Below are 18,861 nucleotides of genomic sequence, written 5' to 3' on the forward strand. Positions count from 1 at the left end.
GATCAATTATTAAGACAATAGACAACCTGAGGATTCATTTTAACATCGTTTGACATGTTTCTACAAACTTTATCGGTACTATGAGGATGTTTTCAGACTAAGCTGTTTTGGCTCTGTGAGTGTTTTGTCCTCAGGTCGAACATGTCATGGAAAGTCAAGGAAAATGCAAGTTCAGAAAGACAGCGTAGTGAAGAAAGGTGAACATTAAAGGATCGCCCGAACAAGGACTTGAACCCTGGACCCTCAGATTAAAAGTCTGATGCTCTACCGACTGAGCTATACGGGCTCTGCTTTTGCTTATTTTCATACACCTAACCCGCCGGGAAGAGGCACGTGCTGACGAGGGGGCATTGTCAGATGGTACATTTCCCCAGAGAACCAAGTCTTCATTCCAAATGATACAGTCAACGAAATCTGAACTAGGTATCCCCTCCAAAAAACACATTGTACAAGACCTCGTGGCGCAAAGGTAGCGCGTCTGACTCCAGATTAGAAGGTTGCGTGTTCAAATCACTTTGTGGTCAGGGATTTTATCTGTGCAATCTCTGCCTTCTTTACACAGCGAAGTCAATGAATCAGCACAAGAACCAATGTGGCTTTACAGAAACCACAAAACCAATGCTGCTTAAGATCACAATTGTCTCTCACAGAAGCATGGCACACTGCAAATTCCTAAATAAGATGATGCTGTGTGATTGATCAGTCTTCGAACAGGGAGTTGAACTTCTTTTTGCTTGGAGGCAGTATTTCGGCATATGGATGAGAAGCGTGCCCTGTTACTCAGGCCCAGAAGCTCGGATATGCATATAATTGGTAGATGTGGATATAAAACACTCTAAAGTTTCCAAAACTCTTAAAATCCTGTCTGTGAGTATAACAGAACTGATAGGCGAAAACCTGAGGAAAATCATTCCAGGAAGTGCGATTTTTTTTTGATGTGGGTAGTTTTCAATTGAATGCTTATTGAGTTTCTAATGGGTTCGGACCCAGATTGCAGTTCCTATGGCTTCCACTAGATGTCAACAGTGTTTAGACATTGTTTCAGGCTTCTTTTCTGAAAAATTACGAAGAACGAGACCTTTCTGTCAGTGCTTAGGAAGCATGCAGTGCTGGTTTGGGAGCGTGACCGTTGTTTTTCCTTTCTATTGAATACGCTATTGTCCAGTTTAAATATTATAAATTATTAAGACAATCGACAACCTGAGGATTCATTTTAACATCGTTTGACATGTTTCTACAAAAATTATCGGTACTATGAGGATGTCTTCAGACTAAGCTGTTTTGGCTCTGTGAGTGTTTTGTCCTCAGGTCGAACATGTCATGGAAAGTCAAGGAAAATGCAAGTTCAGAAAGACAGCGTAGTGAAGAAAGGTGAACATTAAAGGATCGCCCGAACAGGGACTTGAACCCTGGACCCTCAGATTAAAAGTCTGATGCTCTACCGACTGAGCTATCCGGGCTCTGCTTTTGCTATTTTCATACACCTAACCCGCCGGGCAGAGGCACGTGCTGACGAGGGGGCATTGTCAGATGGTACATTTTCCCAGAGAGCCAGGTCTTCATTCCAAATGATACAGTCAACGAAATCTGAACTAGGCATCCCCTCCAAAAAACACATTGTACAAGACCTCGTGACGCAAAGGTAGCGCGTCTGACTCCAGATCAGAAGGTTGCGTGTTCAAATCATGTCGTGGTCAGGGATTTTATGTGTGTGATCTCTGCCTTCTTTACACAGCGAAGTCAATGAATCAGCACAAGAACCAATGTGGCTTTACAGAAACCACCAAACCAATGCTGCTTAAGATCACAATTGTCTCTCACAGAAGCATGGCACACTGCAAATTCCTGAATAAGATGATGCTGTGTGATTGACAGACTTAAATCAGTCTTCGAACAGGGAGTTGAACTTCTTTTGGCTTGGAGGCAGTATTTCGGCATATGGATGAGAAGCGTGCCCTGTTACTCAGGCCCAGAAGCTCGGATATGCATATAATTGGTAGATGTGGATATAAAACACTCTAAAGTTTCCAAAACTGTTAAAATCCTGTCTGTGAGTATAACAGAACTGAAACGGCAGGCGAAAACCTGAGGAAAATCATTCCAGGAAGTGCGATTTTTTTTGATGTGGGTAGTTTTCAATTGAATGCTTATTGAGTTTCTAATGGGTTCGGACCCAGATTGCAGTTCCTATGGCTTCCACTAGATGTCAACAGTCTTTAGACATTGTTTCAGGCTTCTTTTCTGAAAAATTACGAAGAACGAGACCTTTCTGTCAGTGCTTAGGAAGCATGCAGTGCTGGTTTGGGAGCGTGACCGTTGTTTTTCCTTTCTATTGAATACGCTATTGTCCGGTTGAAATATTATCAATTATTAAGACAATCGACAACCTGAGGATTCATTTTAACATCGTTTGACATGTTTCTACAAACTTTATCGGTACTATGAGGATGTCTTCAGACTAAGCTGTTTTGGCTCTGTGAGTGTTTTGTCCTCAGGTCGAACATGTCATGGAAAGTCAAGGAAAATGCAAGTTCAGAAAGACAGCGTAGTGAAGAAAGGTGAACATTAAAGGATCGCCCGAACAGGGACTTGAACCCTGGACCCTCAGATTAAAAGTCTGATGCTCTACCGACTGAGCTATCCGGGCTCTGCTTTTGCTTATTTTCATACACCTAACCCGCCGGGCAGAGGCACGTGCTGACGAGGGGGCATTGTCAGATGGTACATTTCTCCAGAGAACCAGGTCTTCATTCCAAATGATACAGTCAACGAAATCTGAACTAGGCATCCCCTCCAAAAAACACATTGTACAAGACCTCGTGGCGCAAAGGTAGCGCGTCTGACTCCAGATCAGAAGGTTGCGTGTTCAAATCACGTCGTGGTCAGGGATTTTATCTGTGCAATCTCTGCCTTCTTTAAAGTCAATGAATCAGCACAAGAACCAATGTGGCTTTACAGAAACCACAAAACCAATGCTGCTTAAGATCACAATTGTCTCTCACAGAAGCATGGCACACTGCAAATTCCTAAATAAGATGATGCTGTGTGATTGACAGTCTTCGAACAGGGAGTTGAACTTCTTTTGGCTTGGAGGCAGTATTTCGGCATATGGATGAGAAGCGTGCCCTGTTACTCAGGCCAAGAAGCTCGGATATGCATATAATTGGTAGATGTGGATATAAAACACTCTAAAGTTTCCAAAACTGTTAAAATCCTGTCTGTGAGTATAACAGAACTGATACGGCAGGCGAAAATCTGAGGAAAATCATTCCAGGAAGTGCGATTTTTTTTTGATGTGGGTAGTTTTCAATTGAACGCTTATTGAGCTTCTAATGGGTTCGGACCCAGATTGCAGTTCCTATGGCTTCCACTAGATGTCAACAGTCTTTAGACATTGTTTCAGGCTTCTTTTCTGAAAAATTACAAAGAACGAGACCTTTCTGTCAGTCCTTAGGAAGCATGCAGTGCTGGTTTGGGAGCGTGACCGTTGTTTTTCCTTTCTATTGAACACGCTATTGTCCGGTTGAAATATGATCAATTATTAAGACAATAGACAACCTGAGGATTCATTTTAACATCGTTTGACATGTTTCTACAAACTTTATCGGTACTATGAGGATGTTTTCAGACTAAGCTGTTTTGGCTCTGTGAGTGTTTTGTCCTCAGGTCGAACATGTCATGGAAAGTCAAGGAAAATGCAAGTTCAGAAAGACAGCGTAGTGAAGAAAGGTGAACATTAAAGGATCGCCCGAACAGGGACTTGAACCCTGGACCCTCAGATTAAAAGTCTGATGCTCTACCGACTGAGCTATCCGGGCTCTGCTTTTGCTTATTTTCATACACCTAACCCGCCGGGCAGAGGCACGTGCTGACGAGGGGGCATTGTCAGATGGTACATTTCTCCAGAGAACCAGGTCTTCATTCCAAATGATACAGTCAACGAAATCTGAACTAGGCATCCCCTCCAAAAAACACATTGTACAAGACCTCGTGGCGCAAAGGTAGCGCGTCTGACTCCAGATCAGAAGGTTGCGTGTTCAAATCACGTCGTGGTCAGGGATTTTGTGTGTGATCTCTGCCTTCTTTACACAGCGAAGTCAATGAATCAGCACAAGAACCAATGTGGCTTTACAGAAACCACAAAACCAATGCTGCTTAAGATCACAATTGTCTCTCACAGAAGCATGGCACACTGCAAATTCCTGAATAAGATGATGCTGTGTGATTGACAGACTTAAATCAGTCTTCGAACAGGGAGTTGAACTTCTTTTGGCTTGGAGGCAGTATTTCGGCATATGGATGAGAAGCGTGCCCTGTTACTCAGGCCCAGAAGCTCGGATATGCATATAATTGGTAGATGTGGATATAAAACACTCTAAAGTTTCCAAAACTGTTAAAATCCTGTCTGTGAGTATAACAGAACTGATACGGCAGGCGAAAACCTGAGGAAAATCATTCCAGGAAGTGCGATTTTTTTTTGATGTGGGTAGTTTTCAATTGAATGCTTATTGAGTTTCTAATGGGTTCGGACCCAGATTGCAGTTCCTATGGCTTCCACTAGATGTCAACAGTCTTTAGACATTGTTTCAGGCTTCTTTTCTGAAAAATTACGAAGAACGAGACCTTTCTGTCAGTGCTTAGGAAGCATGCAGTGCTGGTTTGGGAGCGTGACCGTTGTTTTTCCTTTCTATTGAATACGCTATTGTCCGGTTGAAATATTATCAATTATTAAGACAATAGACAACCTGAGGATTCATTTTAACATCGTTTGACATGTTTCTACAAACTTTATCGGTACTATGAGGATGTCTTCAGACTAAGCTGTTTTGGCTCTGTGAGTGTTTTGTCCTCAGGTCGAACATGTCATGGAAAGTCAAGGAAAATGCAAGTTCAGAAAGACAGCGTAGTGAAGAAAGGTGAACATTAAAGGATCGCCCGAACAGGGACTTGAACCCTGGACCCTCAGATTAAAAGTCTGATGCTCTACCGACTGAGCTATCCGGGCTCTGCTTTTGCTTATTTTCATACACCTAACCCGCCGGGCAGAGGCACGTGCTGACGAGGGGGCATTGTCAGATGGTACATTTCTCCAGAGAACCAGGTCTTCATTCCAAATGATACAGTCAACAAAATCTGAACTAGGCATCCCCTCCAAAAAACACATTGTACAAGACCTCGTGGCGCAAAGGTAGCGCGTCTGACTCCAGATCAGAAGGTTGCGTGTTCAAATCACGTCGTGGTCAGGGATTTTATGTGTGCAATCTCTGCCTTCTTTACACAAAGTCAATGAATCAGCACAAGAACCAATGTGGCTTTACAGAAACCACAAAACCAATGCTGCTTAAGATCACAATTGTCTCTCACAGAAGCATGGCACACTGCAAATTCCTAAATAAGATGATGCTGTGTGATTGACAGTCTTCGAACAGGGAGTTGAACTTCTTTTGGCTTGGAGGCAGTATTTCGGCATATGGATGAGAAGCGTGCCCTGTTACTCAGGCCAAGAAGCTCGGATATGCATATAATTGGTAGATGTGGATATAAAACACTCTAAAGTTTCCAAAACTGTTAAAATCCTGTCTGTGAGTATAACAGAACTGATACGGCAGGCGAAAATCTGAGGAAAATCATTCCAGGAAGTGCGATTTTTTTTTGATGTGGGTAGTTTTCAATTGAACGCTTATTGAGCTTCTAATGGGTTCGGACCCAGATTGCAGTTCCTATGGCTTCCACTAGATGTCAACAGTCTTTAGACATTGTTTCAGGCTTCTTTTCTGAAAAATTACAAAGAACGAGACCTTTCTGTCAGTCCTTAGGAAGCATGCAGTGCTGGTTTGGGAGCGTGACCGTTGTTTTTCCTTTCTATTGAACACGCTATTGTCCGGTTGAAATATGATCAATTATTAAGACAATAGACAACCTGAGGATTCATTTTAACATCGTTTGACATGTTTCTACAAACTTTATCGGTACTATGAGGATGTTTTCAGACTAAGCTGTTTTGGCTCTGTGAGTGTTTTGTCCTCAGGTCGAACATGTCATGGAAAGTCAAGGAAAATGCAAGTTCAGAAAGACAGCGTAGTGAAGAAAGGTGAACATTAAAGGATCGCCCGAACAGGGACTTGAACCCTGGACCCTCAGATTAAAAGTCTGATGCTCTACCGACTGAGCTATCCGGGCTCTGCTTTTGCTTATTTTCATACACCTAACCCGCCGGGCAGAGGCACGTGCTGACGAGGGGGCATTGTCAGATGGTACATTTCTCCAGAGAACCAGGTCTTCATTCCAAATGATACAGTCAACGAAATCTGAACTAGGCATCCCCTCCAAAAAACACATTGTACAAGACCTCGTGGCGCAAAGGTAGCGCGTCTGACTCCAGATCAGAAGGTTGCGTGTTAAAATCACGTTGTGGTCAGGGATTTTGTCTGTGCAATCTCTGCCTTCTTTACACAGCGAAGTCAATGAATCAGCACAAGAACCATTGTGGCTTTACAGAAACCACAAAACCAATGCTGCTTAAGATCACAATTGTCTCTCACAGAAGCATGGCACACTGCAAATTCCTAAATAAGATGATGCTGTGTGATTGACAGTCTTCGAACAGGGAGTTGAACCTCTTTTGGCTTGGAGGCAGTATTTCGGCATATGGATGAGAAGCGTGCCCTGTTACTCAGGCCCAGAAGCTCGGATATGCATATAATTGGTAGATGTGGATATAAAACACTCTAAAGTTTCCAAAACTGTTAAAATCCTGTCTGTGAGTATAACAGAACTGATAGGCGAAAACCTGAGGAAAATCATTCCAGGAAGTGCGATTTTTTTTTGATGTGGGTAGTTTTCAATTGAATGCTTATTGAGTTTCTAATGGGTTCGGACCCAGATTGCAGTTCCTATGGCTTCCACTAGATGTCAACAGTCTTTAGACATTGTTTCAGGCTTCTTTTCTGAAAAATTACGAAGAACGAGACCTTTCTGTCAGTGCTTAGGAAGCATGCAGTGCTGTTTTGGGAGCGTGACCGTTGTTTTTCCATTCTATTGAATACGCTATTGTCCGGTTGAAATATGATCAATTATTAAGACATTAGACAACCTGAGGATTCATTTTAACACCGTTTGACATGTTTCTACAAACTTTATCGGTACTATGAGGATGTCTTCAGACTAAGCTGTTTTGGCTCTGTGAGTGTTTTGTCCTCAGGTCGAACATGTCATGGAAAGTCAAGGAAAATGCAAGTTCAGAAAGACGAACATTAAAGGATCGCCCGAACAGGGACTTGAACCCTGGACCCTCAGATTAAAAGTCTGATGCTCTACCGACTGAGCTATCCGGGCTCTGCTTTTGCTCATTTTCATACACCTAACCCGCCGGGCAGAGGCACGTGCTGACGAGGGGGCATTGTCAGATGGTACATTTCTCCAGAGAACCAGGTCTTCATTCCAAATGATACAGTCAACGAAATCTGAACTAGGCATCCCCTTCAAAAAACACATTGTACAAGACCTCGTGGCGCAAAGGTAGTGCGTCTGACTCCAGATCAGAAGGTTGAGTGTTCAAATCACGTCGTGGTCAGGGATTTTATGTGTGCAATCTCTGCCTTCTTTACACAGCAAAGTCAATGAATCAGCACAAGAACCAATGTGGCTTTACAGAAACCACAAAACCAATGCTGCTTAAGATCACAATTGTCTCTCACAGAAGCATGGCACACTGCAAATTCCTAAATAAGATGATGCTGTGTGATTGACAGTCTTCGAACCGGGAGTTGAACTTCTTTTGGCTTGGAGGCAGTATTTCGGCATATGGATGAGAAGCGTGCCCTGTTACTCAGGCCAAGAAGCTCGGATATGCATATAATTGGTAGATGTGGATATAAAACACTCTAAAGTTTCCAAAACTGTTAAAATCCTGTCTGTGAGTATAACAGAACTGATACGGCAGGCGAAAATCTGAGGAAAATCATTCCAGGAAGTGCGATTTTTTTTTGATGTGGGTAGTTTTCAATTGAACGCTTATTGGGCTTCTAATGGGTTCGGACCCAGATTGCAGTTCCTATGGCTTCCACTAGATGTCAACAGTCTTTAGACATTGTTTCAGGCTTCTTTTCTGAAAAATTACGAAGAACGAGACCTTTCTGTCAGTCCTTAGGAAGCATGCAGTGCTGGTTTGGGAGCGTGACCGTTGTTTTTCCTTTCTATTGAACACGCTATTGTCCGGTTGAAATATGATCAATTATTAAGACAATAGACAACCTGAGGATTCATTTTAACATCGTTTGACATGTTTCTACAAACTTTATCGGTACTATGAGGATGTTTTCAGACTAAGCTGTTTTGGCTCTGTGAGTGTTTTGTCCTCAGGTCGAACATGTCATGGAAAGTCAAGGAAAATGCAAGTTCAGAAAGACGAACATTAAAGGATCGCCCGAACAGGGACTTGAACCCTGGACCCTCAGATTAAAAGTCTGATGCTCTACCGACTGAGCTATCCGGGCTCTGCTTTTCCTTATTTTCATACACCTAACCCGCCGGGCAGAGGCACGTGCTGACGAGGGGGCATTGTCAGATGGTACATTTCTCCAGAGAACCAGGTCTTCATTCCAAATGATACAGTCAACGAAATCTGAACTAGGCATCCCCTCCAAAAAACACATTGTACAAGACCTCGTGGCGCAAAGGTAGCGCGTCTGACTCCAGATCAGAAGGTTGCGTGTTCAAATCACGTCGTGGTCAGGGATTTTATCTGTGCAATCTCCGCCTTCTTTACACAGCGAAGTCAATGAATCAGCACAAGAACCAATGTGGCTTTACAGAAACCACAAAACCAATGCTGCTTAAGATCACAATTGTCTCTCACAGAAGCATGGCACACTGCAAATTCCTAAATAAGATGATGCTGTGTGATTGACAGTCTTCGAACAGGGAGTTGAACTTCTTTTGGCTTGGAGGCAGTATTTCGGCATATGGATGAGAAGCGTGCCCTGTTACTCAGGCCAAGAAGCTCGAATATGCATATAATTGGTAGATGTGGATATAAAACACTCTAAAGTTTCCAAAACTGTTAAAATCCTGTCTGTGAGTATAACAGAACTGATACGGCAGGCGAAAACCTGAGGAAAATCATTCCAGGAAGTGCGATTTTTTTTTGATGTGGGTAGTTTTCAATTGAATTCTTATTGAGTTTCTAATGGGTTCGGACCCAGATTGCAGTTCCTATGGCTTCCACTAGATGTCAACAGTCTTTAGACATTGTTTCAGGCTTCTTTTCTGAAAAATTACGAAGAACGAGACCTTTCTGTCAGTGCTTAGGAAGCATGCAGTGCTGTTTTGGGAGCGTGACTGTTGTTTTTCCATTCTATTGAATACGCTATTGTCCGGTTGAAATATGATCAATTATTAAGACATTACACAACCTGAGGATTAATTTTAACACCGTTTGACATGTTTCTACAAACTTTATCGGTACTATGAGGATGTCTTCAGACTAAGCTGTTTTGGCTCTGTGAGTGTTTTGTCCTCAGGTCGAACATGTCATGGAAAGTCAAGGAAAATGCAAGTTCAGAAAGACGAACATTAAAGGATCGCCCGAACAGGGACTTGAACCCTGGACCCTCAGATTAAAAGTCTGATGCTCTACCGACTGAGCTATCCGGGCTCTGCTTTTGCTCATTTTCATACACCTAACCCGCCGGGCAGAGGCACGTGCTGACGAGGGGGCATTGTCAGATGGTACATTTCTCCAGAGAACCAGGTCTTCATTCCAAATGATACAGTCAACGAAATCTGAACTAGGCATCCCCTTCAAAAAACACATTGTACAAGACCTCGTGGCGCAAAGGTAGTGCGTCTGACTCCAGATCAGAAGGTTGAGTGTTCAAATCACGTCGTGGTCAGGGATTTTATGTGTGCAATCTCTGCCTTCTTTACACAGCAAAGTCAATGAATCAGCACAAGAACCAATGTGGCTTTACAGAAACCACAAAACCAATGCTGCTTAAGATCACAATTGTCTCTCACAGAAGCATGGCACACTGCAAATTCCTAAATAAGATGATGCTGTGTGATTGACAGTCTTCGAACAGGGAGTTGAACTTCTTTTGGCTTGGAGGCAGTATTTCGGCATATGGATGAGAAGCGTGCCCTGTTACTCAGGCCAAGAAGCTCGGATATGCATATAATTGGTAGATGTGGATATAAAACACTCTAAAGTTTCCAAAACTGTTAAAATCCTGTCTGTGAGTATAACAGAACTGATACGGCAGGCGAAAATCTGAGGAAAATCATTCCAGGAAGTGCGATTTTTTTTTGATGTGGGTAGTTTTCAATTGAACGCTTATTGGGCTTCTAATGGGTTCGGACCCAGATTGCAGTTCCTATGGCTTCCACTAGATGTCAACAGTCTTTAGACATTGTTTCAGGCTTCTTTTCTGAAAAATTACGAAGAACGAGACCTTTCTGTCAGTCCTTAGGAAGCATGCAGTGCTGGTTTGGGAGCGTGACCGTTGTTTTTCCTTTCTATTGAACACGCTATTGTCCGGTTGAAATATGATCAATTATTAAGACAATAGACAACCTGAGGATTCATTTTAACATCGTTTGACATGTTTCTACAAACTTTATCGGTACTATGAGGATGTTTTCAGACTAAGCTGTTTTGGCTCTGTGAGTGTTTTGTCCTCAGGTCGAACATGTCATGGAAAGTCAAGGAAAATGCAAGTTCAGAAAGACGAACATTAAAGGATCGCCCGAACAGGGACTTGAAACCTGGACCCTCAGATTAAAAGTCTGATGCTCTACCGACTGAGCTATCCGGGCTCTGCTTTTCCTTATTTTCATACACCTAACCCGCCGGGCAGAGGCACGTGCTGACGAGGGGGCATTGTCAGATGGTACATTTCTCCAGAGAACCAGGTCTTCATTCCAAATGATACAGTCAACGAAATCTGAACTAGGCATCCCCTCCAAAAAACACATTGTACAAGACCTCGTGGCGCAAAGGTAGCGCGTCTGACTCCAGATCAGAAGGTTGCGTGTTCAAATCACGTCGTGGTCAGGGATTTTATCTGTGCAATCTCCGCCTTCTTTACACAGCGAAGTCAATGAATCAGCACAAGAACCAATGTGGCTTTACAGAAACCACAAAACCAATGCTGCTTAAGATCACAATTGTCTCTCACAGAAGCATGGCACACTGCAAATTCCTAAATAAGATGATGCTGTGTGATTGACAGTCTTCGAACAGGGAGTTGAACTTCTTTTGGCTTGGAGGCAGTATTTCGGCATATGGATGAGAAGCGTGCCCTGTTACTCAGGCCAAGAAGCTCGAATATGCATATAATTGGTAGATGTGGATATAAAACACTCTAAAGTTTCCAAAACTGTTAAAATCCTGTCTGTGAGTATAACAGAACTGATAGGCGAAAACCTGAGGAAAATCATTCCAGGAAGTGCGATTTTTTTTTGATGTGGGTAGTTTTCAATTGAATTCTTATTGAGTTTCTAATGGGTTCGGACCCAGATTGCAGTTCCTATGGCTTCCACTAGATGTCAACAGTCTTTAGACATTGTTTCAGGCTTCTTTTCTGAAAAATTACGAAGAACGAGACCTTTCTGTCAGTGCTTAGGAAGCATGCAGTGCTGTTTTGGGAGCGTGACCGTTGTTTTTCCATTCTATTGAATACGCTATTGTCCGGTTGAAATATGATCAATTATTAAGACATTAGACAACCTGAGGATTCATTTTAACACCGTTTGACATGTTTCTACAAACTTTATCGGTACTATGAGGATGTCTTCAGACTAAGCTGTTTTGGCTCTGTGAGTGTTTTGTCCTCAGGTCGAACATGTCATGGAAAGTCAAGGAAAATGCAAGTTCAGAAAGACGAACATTAAAGGATCGCCCGAACAGGGACTTGAACCCTGGACCCTCAGATTAAAAGTCTGATGCTCTACCGACTGAGCTATCCGGGCTCTGCTTTTGCTCATTTTCATACACCTAACCCGCCGGGCAGAGGCACGTGCTGACGAGGGGGCATTGTCAGATGGTACATTTCTCCAGAGAACCAGGTCTTCATTCCAAATGATACAGTCAACGAAATCTGAACTAGGCATCCCCTTCAAAAAACACATTGTACAAGACCTCGTGGCGCAAAGGTAGTGCGTCTGACTCCAGATCAGAAGGTTGAGTGTTCAAATCACGTCGTGGTCAGGGATTTTATGTGTGCAATCTCTGCCTTCTTTACACAGCAAAGTCAATGAATCAGCACAAGAACCAATGTGGCTTTACAGAAACCACAAAACCAATGCTGCTTAAGATCACAATTGTCTCTCACAGAAGCATGGCACACTGCAAATTCCTAAATAAGATGATGCTGTGTGATTGACAGTCTTCGAACCGGGAGTTGAACTTCTTTTGGCTTGGAGGCAGTATTTCGGCATATGGATGAGAAGCGTGCCCTGTTACTCAGGCCAAGAAGCTCGGATATGCATATAATTGGTAGATGTGGATATAAAACACTCTAAAGTTTCCAAAACTGTTAAAATCCTGTCTGTGAGTATAACAGAACTGATACGGCAGGCGAAAATCTGAGGAAAATCATTCCAGGAAGTGCGATTTTTTTTTGATGTGGGTAGTTTTCAATTGAACGCTTATTGGGCTTCTAATGGGTTCGGACCCAGATTGCAGTTCCTATGGCTTCCACTAGATGTCAACAGTCTTTAGACATTGTTTCAGGCTTCTTTTCTGAAAAATTACAAAGAACGAGACCTTTCTGTCAGTCCTTAGGAAGCATGCAGTGCTGGTTTGGGAGCGTGACCGTTGTTTTTCCTTTCTATTGAACACGCTATTGTCCGGTTGAAATATGATCAATTATTAAGACAATAGACAACCTGAGGATTCATTTTAACATCGTTTGACATGTTTCTACAAACTTTATCGGTACTATGAGGATGTTTTCAGACTAAGCTGTTTTGGCTCTGTGAGTGTTTTGTCCTCAGGTCGAACATGTCATGGAAAGTCAAGGAAAATGCAAGTTCAGAAAGACGAACATTAACCTGTTGGATCTCTGGGGGCGCTATTTCATTTTTGGATAAAAAACGTTCCCGTTTTAAGCGCGATATTTTGTCACGAAAAGATGCTCGACTATGCATATTCTTGACCGTTTTGGAAAGAAAACACTCTGAAGTTTCAGAATCTGCAAAGATTTTGTCTGTAAGTGCCCCAGAACTCATTCTACAGGCGAAACCAAGATGATGCATCACCCAGGAATTAGCAGAATTTCTGAAGCTCTGTTTTCCATTGTCTCCTTATATGGCTGTGATTGCGCAAGGAATGAGCCTACACTTTCTGTCGTTCGCCCAAGGTCTTAGCAGCATTGTGACGTATTTGTAGGCATATCATTGGAAGATTGACCATAAGAGACTACATTTTCCAAGTGTCCGCCTGGTGTCCTGCGTCGAATTCGGTGCGCAATTGCCAGCTGCTTCCACTTTACCATTTGATTCAGGGGAGAAAGCATGTGTCCAAGAACGATGTATCAATGAAGAGATATGTGAAAAACACCTTGATGATTGATTCTAAACAGCGTTTGCCATGTTTTCAGTCGATATTATGGAGTTAATTTGGAAAAAAGTTCGCGTTTTGAGGACTGAATTTTCGGTTTTTTTTTGGTAGCCAAATGTGATGTATAAAACGGAGCTATTTCTAATACACAAAGAATCTTTTTGGAAAAACTGAGCATCTGCTATCCAACTGAGAGTATCCTCATTGAAAACATCAGAAGTTCTTCAAAGGTAAATGATTTTATTTGAAGGCTTTTATGTTTTTGTTGAAATGTTGCGTGCTGGATGCTAACGCTAATGCTAACGCTAAATCCTTTGTTTGCTAGCTACTGTTACACAAATTATTGTTTTCCTATGGTTGAGAAGCATATTTTGAAAATCTGAGATGACAGTTTTGTTTACAAAAGGCTAAGCTTGCGAGATGGCATATTTATTTCATTTCATTTGCGATTTTCATGAATAGTTAACGTTGCGTTATGGTAATGAGCTTGAGTCTGTATTCCTGATACCGGATCCGGTATGGGGAGTTCCAAGAGGTTAAAGGATCGCCCGAACAGGGACTTGAACCCTGGACCCTCAGATTAAAAGTCTGATGCTCTACCGACTGAGCTATCCGGGCTCTGCTTTTCCTTATTTTCATACACCTAACCCGCCGGGCAGAGGCACGTGCTGACGAGGGGGCATTGTCAGATGGTACATTTCTCCAGAGAACCAGGTCTTCATTCCAAATGATACAGTCAACGAAATCTGAACTAGGCATCCCCTCCAAAAAACACATTGTACAAGACCTCGTGGCGCAAAGGTAGCGCGTCTGACTCCAGATCAGAAGGTTGTGTGTTCAAATCACGTCGTGGTCAGGGATTTTATCTGTGCAATCTCCGCCTTCTTTACACAGCGAAGTCAATGAATCAGCACAAGAACCAATGTGGCTTTACAGAAACCACAAAACCAATGCTGCTTAAGATCACAATTGTCTCTCACAGAAGCATGGCACACTGCAAATTCCTAAATAAGATGATGCTGTGTGATTGACAGTCTTCGAACAGGGAGTTGAACTTCTTTTGGCTTGGAGGCAGTATTTCGGCATATGGATGAGAAGCGTGCCCTGTTACTCAGGCCAAGAAGCTCGGATATGCATATAATTGGTAGATGTGGATATAAAACACTCTAAAGTTTCCAAAACTGTTAAAATCCTGTCTGTGAGTATAACAGAACTGATACGGCAGGCGAAAATCTGAGGAAAATCATTTCAGGAAGTGCAATTTTTTTTTGATGTGGGTAGTTTTCAATTGAACGCTTATTGAGCTTCTAATGGGTTCGGACCCAGATTGCAGTTCCTATGGCTTCCACTAGATGTCAACAGTCTTTAGACATTGTTTCAGGCTTCTTTTCTGAAAAATTACAAAGAACGAGACCTTTCTGTCAGTCCTTAGGAAGCATGCAGTGCTGGTTTGGGAGCGTGACCGTTGTTTTTCCTTTCTATTGAACACGTTATTGTCCGGTTGAAATATGATCAATTATTAAGACAATAGACAACCTGAGGATTCATTTTAACATCGTTTGACATGTTTCTACAAACTTTATCGGTACTATGAGGATGTTTTCAGACTAAGCTGTTTTGGCTCTGTGAGTGTTTTGTCCTCAGGTCGAACATGTCATGGAAAGTCAAGGAAAATGCAAGTTCAGAAAGACGAACATTAAAGGATCGCCCGAACAGGGACTTGAACCCTGGACCCTCAGATTAAAAGTCTGATGCTCTACCGACTGAGCTATCCGGGCTCTGCTTTTCCTTATTTTCATACACCTAACCCGCCGGGCAGAGGCACGTGCTGACGAGGGGGCATTGTCAGATGGTACATTTCTCCAGAGAACCAGGTCTTCATTCCAAATGATACAGTCAACGAAATCTGAACTAGGCATCCCCTCCAAAAAACACATTGTACAAGACCTCGTGGCGCAAAGGTAGCGCGTCTGACTCCAGATCAGAAGGTTGCGTGTTCAAATCACGTCGTGGTCAGGGATTTTATCTGTGCAATCTCCGCCTTCTTTACACAGCGAAGTCAATGAATCAGCACAAGAACCAATGTGGCTTTACAGAAACCACAAAACCAATGCTGCTTAAGATCACAATTGTCTCTCACAGAAGCATGGCACACTGCAAATTCCTAAATAAGATGATGCTGTGTGATTGACAGTCTTCGAACAGGGAGTTGAACTTCTTTTGGCTTGGAGGCAGTATTTCGGCATATGGATGAGAAGCGTGCCCTGTTACTCAGGCCAAGAAGCTCGGATATGCATATAATTGGTAGATGTGGATATAAAACACTCTAAAGTTTCCAAAACTGTTAAAATCCTGTCTGTGAGTATAACAGAACTGATACGGCAGGCGAAAATCTGAGGAAAATCATTCCAGGAAGTGCGATTTTTTTTTGATGTGGGTAGTTTTCAATTGAACGCTTATTGAGCTTCTAATGGGTTCGGACCCAGATTGCAGTTCCTATGGCTTCCACTAGATGTCAACAGTCTTTAGACATTGTTTCAGGCTTCTTTTCTGAAAAATTACAAAGAACGAGACCTTTCTGTCAGTCCTTAGGAAGCATGCAGTGCTGGTTTGGGAGCGTGACCGTTGTTTTTCCTTTCTATTGAACACGCTATTGTCCGGTTGAAATATGATCAATTATTAAGACAATAGACAACCTGAGGATTCATTTTAACATTGTTTGACATGTTTCTACAAACTTTATCGGTACTATGAGGATGTTTTCAGACTAAGCTGTTTTGGCTCTGTGAGTGTTTTGTCCTCAGGTCGAACATGTCATGGAAAGTCAAGGAAAATGCAAGTTCAGAAAGACGAACATTAAAGGATCGCCCGAACAGGGACTTGAACCCTGGACCCTCAGATTAAAAGTCTGATGCTCTACCGACTGAGCTATCCGGGCTCTGCTTTTGCTTATTTTCATACACCTAACCCGCCGGGCAGAGGCACGTGCTGACGAGGGGGCATTGTCAGATGGTACATTTCCCCAGAGAACCAAGTCTTCATTCCAAATGATACAGTCAACGAAATCTGAACTAGGCATCCCCTCCAAAAAACACATTGTACAAGACCTCGTGGGGCAAAGGTAGCGCGTCTGACTCCAGATTAGAAGGTTGCGTGTTCAAATCACGTTGTGGTCAGGGATTTTGTCTGTGCAATCTCTGCCTTCTTTACACAGCGAAGTCAATGAATCAGCACAAGAACCATTGTGGCTTTACAGAAACCACAAAACCAATGCTGCTTAAGATCACAATTGTCTCTCACAGAAGCATGGCACACTGCAAATTCCTAAATAAGATGATGCTGTGTGATTGACAGACTTAAATCAGTCTTCGAACAGGGAGTTGAACCTCTTTTGGCTTGGAGGCAGTATTTCGGCATATGGATGAGAAGCGTGCCCTGTTACTCAGGCCCAGAAGCTCGGATATGCATATAATTGGTAGATGTGGATATAAAACACTCTAAAGTTTCCAAAACTGTTAAAATCCTGTCTGTGAGTATAACAGAACTGATAGGCGAAAACCTGAGGAAAATCATTCCAGGAAGTGCGATTTTTTTTTGATGTGGGTAGTTTTCAATTGAATGCTTATTGAGTTTCTAATGGGTTCGGACCCAGATTGCAGTTCCTATGGCTTCCACTAGATGTCAACAGTCTTTAGACATTGTTTCAGGCTTCTTTTCTGAAAAATTACGAAGAACGAGACCTTTCTGTCAGTGCTTAGGAAGCATGCAGTGCTGTTTTGGGAGCGTGACCGTTGTTTTTCCATTCTATTGAATACGCTATTGTCCGGTTGAAATATGATCAATTATTAAGACATTAGACAACCTGAGGATTCATTTTAACATCGTTTGACATGTTTCTACAAACTTTATCGGTACTATGAGGATGTCTTCAGACTAAGCTGTTTTGGCTCTGTGAGTGTTTTGTCCTCAGGTCGAACATGTCATGGAAAGTCAAGGAAAATGCAAGTTCAGAAAGACGAACATTAAAGTATCGCCCGAACAGGGACTTGAACCCTGGACCCTCAGATTAAAAGTCTGATGCTCTACCGACTGAGCTATCCGGGCTCTGCTTTTGCTCATTTTCATACACCTAACCCGCCGGGCAGAGGAACGTGCTGACGAGGGGGCATTGTCAGATGGTACATTTCTCCAGAGAACCAGGTCTTCATTCCAAATGATACAGTCAACGAAATCTGAACTAGGCATCCCCTTCAAAAAACACATTGTACAAGACCTCGTGGCGCAAAGGTAGTGCGTCTGACTCCAGATCAGAAGGTTGAGTGTTCAAATCACGTCGTGGTCAGGGATTTTATGTGTGCAATCTCTGCCTTCTTCAATGAATCAGCACAAGAACCAATCTGGCTTTACAGAAACCACCAAACCAATGCTGCTTAAGATCACAATTGTCTCTCACAGAAGCATGGCACACTGCAAATTCCTAAATAAGATGATGCTGTGTGATTGACAGTCTTCGAACAGGGAGTTGAACTTCTTTTGGCTTGGAGGCAGTATTTCGGCATATGGATGAGAAGCGTGCCCTGTTACTCAGGCCAAGAAGCTCGGATATGCATATAATTGGTAGATGTGGATATAAAACACTCTAAAGTTTCCAAAACTGTTAAAATCCTGTCTGTGAGTATAACAGAACTGATACGGCAGGCGAAAATCTGAGGAAAATCATTCCAGGAAGTGCGATTTTTTTTTGATGTGGGTAGTTTTCAATTGAACGCTTATTGAGCTTCTAATGGGTTCGGACCCAGATTGCAGTTCCTATGGCTTCCACTAGATGTCAACAGTCTTTAGACATTGTTTCAGGCTTCTTTTCTGAAAAATTACAAAGAACGAGACCTTTCTGTCAGTCCTTAGGAAGCATGCAGTGCTGGTTTGGGAGCGTGACCGTTGTTTTTCCTTTCTATTGAACACGCTATTGTCCGGTTGAAATATGATCAATTATTAAGACAATAGACAACCTGAGGATTCATTTTAACATTGTTTGACATGTTTCTACAAACTTTATCGGTACTATGAGGATGTTTTCAGACTAAGCTGTTTTGGCTCTGTGAGTGTTTTGTCCTCAGGTCGAACATGTCATGGAAAGTCAAGGAAAATGCAAGTTCAGAAAGACGAACATTAAAGGATCGCCCGAACAGGGACTTGAACCCTGGACCCTCAGATTAAAAGTCTGATGCTCTACCGACTGAGCTATCCGGGCTCTGCTTTTGCTTATTTTCATACACCTAACCCGCCGGGCAGAGGCACGT

General features: G+C 42.6%; 28 non-coding genes across 28 annotated transcripts; 12 read left to right on the forward strand and 16 right to left on the reverse strand.

Annotated features, from left to right (window-relative positions):
• Positions 1 to 213: 213 nt before the first annotated feature.
• On the reverse strand, positions 214 to 286 carry trnak-uuu (transfer RNA lysine (anticodon UUU)). The gene has a single exon. It is a non-coding gene; the product is annotated as a tRNA-Lys (tRNA).
• A 1,101-nt stretch (positions 287 to 1,387) lies between these two features.
• On the reverse strand, positions 1,388 to 1,460 carry trnak-uuu (transfer RNA lysine (anticodon UUU)). Its single transcript has one exon. It is a non-coding gene; the product is annotated as a tRNA-Lys (tRNA).
• Positions 1,461 to 2,574: 1,114 nt separating this feature from the next.
• Positions 2,575 to 2,647, reverse strand: trnak-uuu (transfer RNA lysine (anticodon UUU)). The gene has a single exon. It is a non-coding gene; the product is annotated as a tRNA-Lys (tRNA).
• A 166-nt stretch (positions 2,648 to 2,813) lies between these two features.
• On the forward strand, positions 2,814 to 2,885 carry trnaw-cca (transfer RNA tryptophan (anticodon CCA)). Its single transcript has one exon. It is a non-coding gene; the product is annotated as a tRNA-Trp (tRNA).
• An 860-nt stretch (positions 2,886 to 3,745) lies between these two features.
• trnak-uuu (transfer RNA lysine (anticodon UUU)) lies at positions 3,746 to 3,818 on the reverse strand. Its single transcript has one exon. It is a non-coding gene; the product is annotated as a tRNA-Lys (tRNA).
• A 166-nt stretch (positions 3,819 to 3,984) lies between these two features.
• trnaw-cca (transfer RNA tryptophan (anticodon CCA)) lies at positions 3,985 to 4,056 on the forward strand. Its single transcript has one exon. It is a non-coding gene; the product is annotated as a tRNA-Trp (tRNA).
• An 876-nt stretch (positions 4,057 to 4,932) lies between these two features.
• On the reverse strand, positions 4,933 to 5,005 carry trnak-uuu (transfer RNA lysine (anticodon UUU)). Its single transcript has one exon. It is a non-coding gene; the product is annotated as a tRNA-Lys (tRNA).
• A 166-nt stretch (positions 5,006 to 5,171) lies between these two features.
• Positions 5,172 to 5,243, forward strand: trnaw-cca (transfer RNA tryptophan (anticodon CCA)). Its single transcript has one exon. It is a non-coding gene; the product is annotated as a tRNA-Trp (tRNA).
• Positions 5,244 to 6,107: 864 nt separating this feature from the next.
• Positions 6,108 to 6,180, reverse strand: trnak-uuu (transfer RNA lysine (anticodon UUU)). Its single transcript has one exon. It is a non-coding gene; the product is annotated as a tRNA-Lys (tRNA).
• A 166-nt stretch (positions 6,181 to 6,346) lies between these two features.
• trnaw-cca (transfer RNA tryptophan (anticodon CCA)) lies at positions 6,347 to 6,418 on the forward strand. Its single transcript has one exon. It is a non-coding gene; the product is annotated as a tRNA-Trp (tRNA).
• Positions 6,419 to 7,262: 844 nt separating this feature from the next.
• Positions 7,263 to 7,335, reverse strand: trnak-uuu (transfer RNA lysine (anticodon UUU)). The gene has a single exon. It is a non-coding gene; the product is annotated as a tRNA-Lys (tRNA).
• Positions 7,336 to 7,501: 166 nt separating this feature from the next.
• Positions 7,502 to 7,573, forward strand: trnaw-cca (transfer RNA tryptophan (anticodon CCA)). Its single transcript has one exon. It is a non-coding gene; the product is annotated as a tRNA-Trp (tRNA).
• Positions 7,574 to 8,422: 849 nt separating this feature from the next.
• Positions 8,423 to 8,495, reverse strand: trnak-uuu (transfer RNA lysine (anticodon UUU)). The gene has a single exon. It is a non-coding gene; the product is annotated as a tRNA-Lys (tRNA).
• A 166-nt stretch (positions 8,496 to 8,661) lies between these two features.
• On the forward strand, positions 8,662 to 8,733 carry trnaw-cca (transfer RNA tryptophan (anticodon CCA)). The gene has a single exon. It is a non-coding gene; the product is annotated as a tRNA-Trp (tRNA).
• Positions 8,734 to 9,582: 849 nt separating this feature from the next.
• trnak-uuu (transfer RNA lysine (anticodon UUU)) lies at positions 9,583 to 9,655 on the reverse strand. The gene has a single exon. It is a non-coding gene; the product is annotated as a tRNA-Lys (tRNA).
• A 166-nt stretch (positions 9,656 to 9,821) lies between these two features.
• trnaw-cca (transfer RNA tryptophan (anticodon CCA)) lies at positions 9,822 to 9,893 on the forward strand. Its single transcript has one exon. It is a non-coding gene; the product is annotated as a tRNA-Trp (tRNA).
• An 849-nt stretch (positions 9,894 to 10,742) lies between these two features.
• Positions 10,743 to 10,815, reverse strand: trnak-uuu (transfer RNA lysine (anticodon UUU)). The gene has a single exon. It is a non-coding gene; the product is annotated as a tRNA-Lys (tRNA).
• Positions 10,816 to 10,981: 166 nt separating this feature from the next.
• On the forward strand, positions 10,982 to 11,053 carry trnaw-cca (transfer RNA tryptophan (anticodon CCA)). The gene has a single exon. It is a non-coding gene; the product is annotated as a tRNA-Trp (tRNA).
• An 844-nt stretch (positions 11,054 to 11,897) lies between these two features.
• Positions 11,898 to 11,970, reverse strand: trnak-uuu (transfer RNA lysine (anticodon UUU)). Its single transcript has one exon. It is a non-coding gene; the product is annotated as a tRNA-Lys (tRNA).
• A 166-nt stretch (positions 11,971 to 12,136) lies between these two features.
• On the forward strand, positions 12,137 to 12,208 carry trnaw-cca (transfer RNA tryptophan (anticodon CCA)). Its single transcript has one exon. It is a non-coding gene; the product is annotated as a tRNA-Trp (tRNA).
• Positions 12,209 to 14,106: 1,898 nt separating this feature from the next.
• trnak-uuu (transfer RNA lysine (anticodon UUU)) lies at positions 14,107 to 14,179 on the reverse strand. The gene has a single exon. It is a non-coding gene; the product is annotated as a tRNA-Lys (tRNA).
• A 166-nt stretch (positions 14,180 to 14,345) lies between these two features.
• Positions 14,346 to 14,417, forward strand: trnaw-cca (transfer RNA tryptophan (anticodon CCA)). Its single transcript has one exon. It is a non-coding gene; the product is annotated as a tRNA-Trp (tRNA).
• An 849-nt stretch (positions 14,418 to 15,266) lies between these two features.
• Positions 15,267 to 15,339, reverse strand: trnak-uuu (transfer RNA lysine (anticodon UUU)). Its single transcript has one exon. It is a non-coding gene; the product is annotated as a tRNA-Lys (tRNA).
• A 166-nt stretch (positions 15,340 to 15,505) lies between these two features.
• On the forward strand, positions 15,506 to 15,577 carry trnaw-cca (transfer RNA tryptophan (anticodon CCA)). Its single transcript has one exon. It is a non-coding gene; the product is annotated as a tRNA-Trp (tRNA).
• An 849-nt stretch (positions 15,578 to 16,426) lies between these two features.
• trnak-uuu (transfer RNA lysine (anticodon UUU)) lies at positions 16,427 to 16,499 on the reverse strand. Its single transcript has one exon. It is a non-coding gene; the product is annotated as a tRNA-Lys (tRNA).
• Positions 16,500 to 17,592: 1,093 nt separating this feature from the next.
• On the reverse strand, positions 17,593 to 17,665 carry trnak-uuu (transfer RNA lysine (anticodon UUU)). Its single transcript has one exon. It is a non-coding gene; the product is annotated as a tRNA-Lys (tRNA).
• Positions 17,666 to 17,831: 166 nt separating this feature from the next.
• Positions 17,832 to 17,903, forward strand: trnaw-cca (transfer RNA tryptophan (anticodon CCA)). The gene has a single exon. It is a non-coding gene; the product is annotated as a tRNA-Trp (tRNA).
• An 836-nt stretch (positions 17,904 to 18,739) lies between these two features.
• On the reverse strand, positions 18,740 to 18,812 carry trnak-uuu (transfer RNA lysine (anticodon UUU)). Its single transcript has one exon. It is a non-coding gene; the product is annotated as a tRNA-Lys (tRNA).
• Positions 18,813 to 18,861: the final 49 nt, after the last annotated feature.

The sequence above is a fragment of the Oncorhynchus clarkii genome, unplaced genomic scaffold, assembly GCF_045791955.1.
Source record: "Oncorhynchus clarkii lewisi isolate Uvic-CL-2024 unplaced genomic scaffold, UVic_Ocla_1.0 unplaced_contig_5204_pilon_pilon, whole genome shotgun sequence".
In the NCBI taxonomy this organism is placed as follows: Eukaryota; Metazoa; Chordata; class Actinopteri; order Salmoniformes; family Salmonidae; genus Oncorhynchus; species Oncorhynchus clarkii.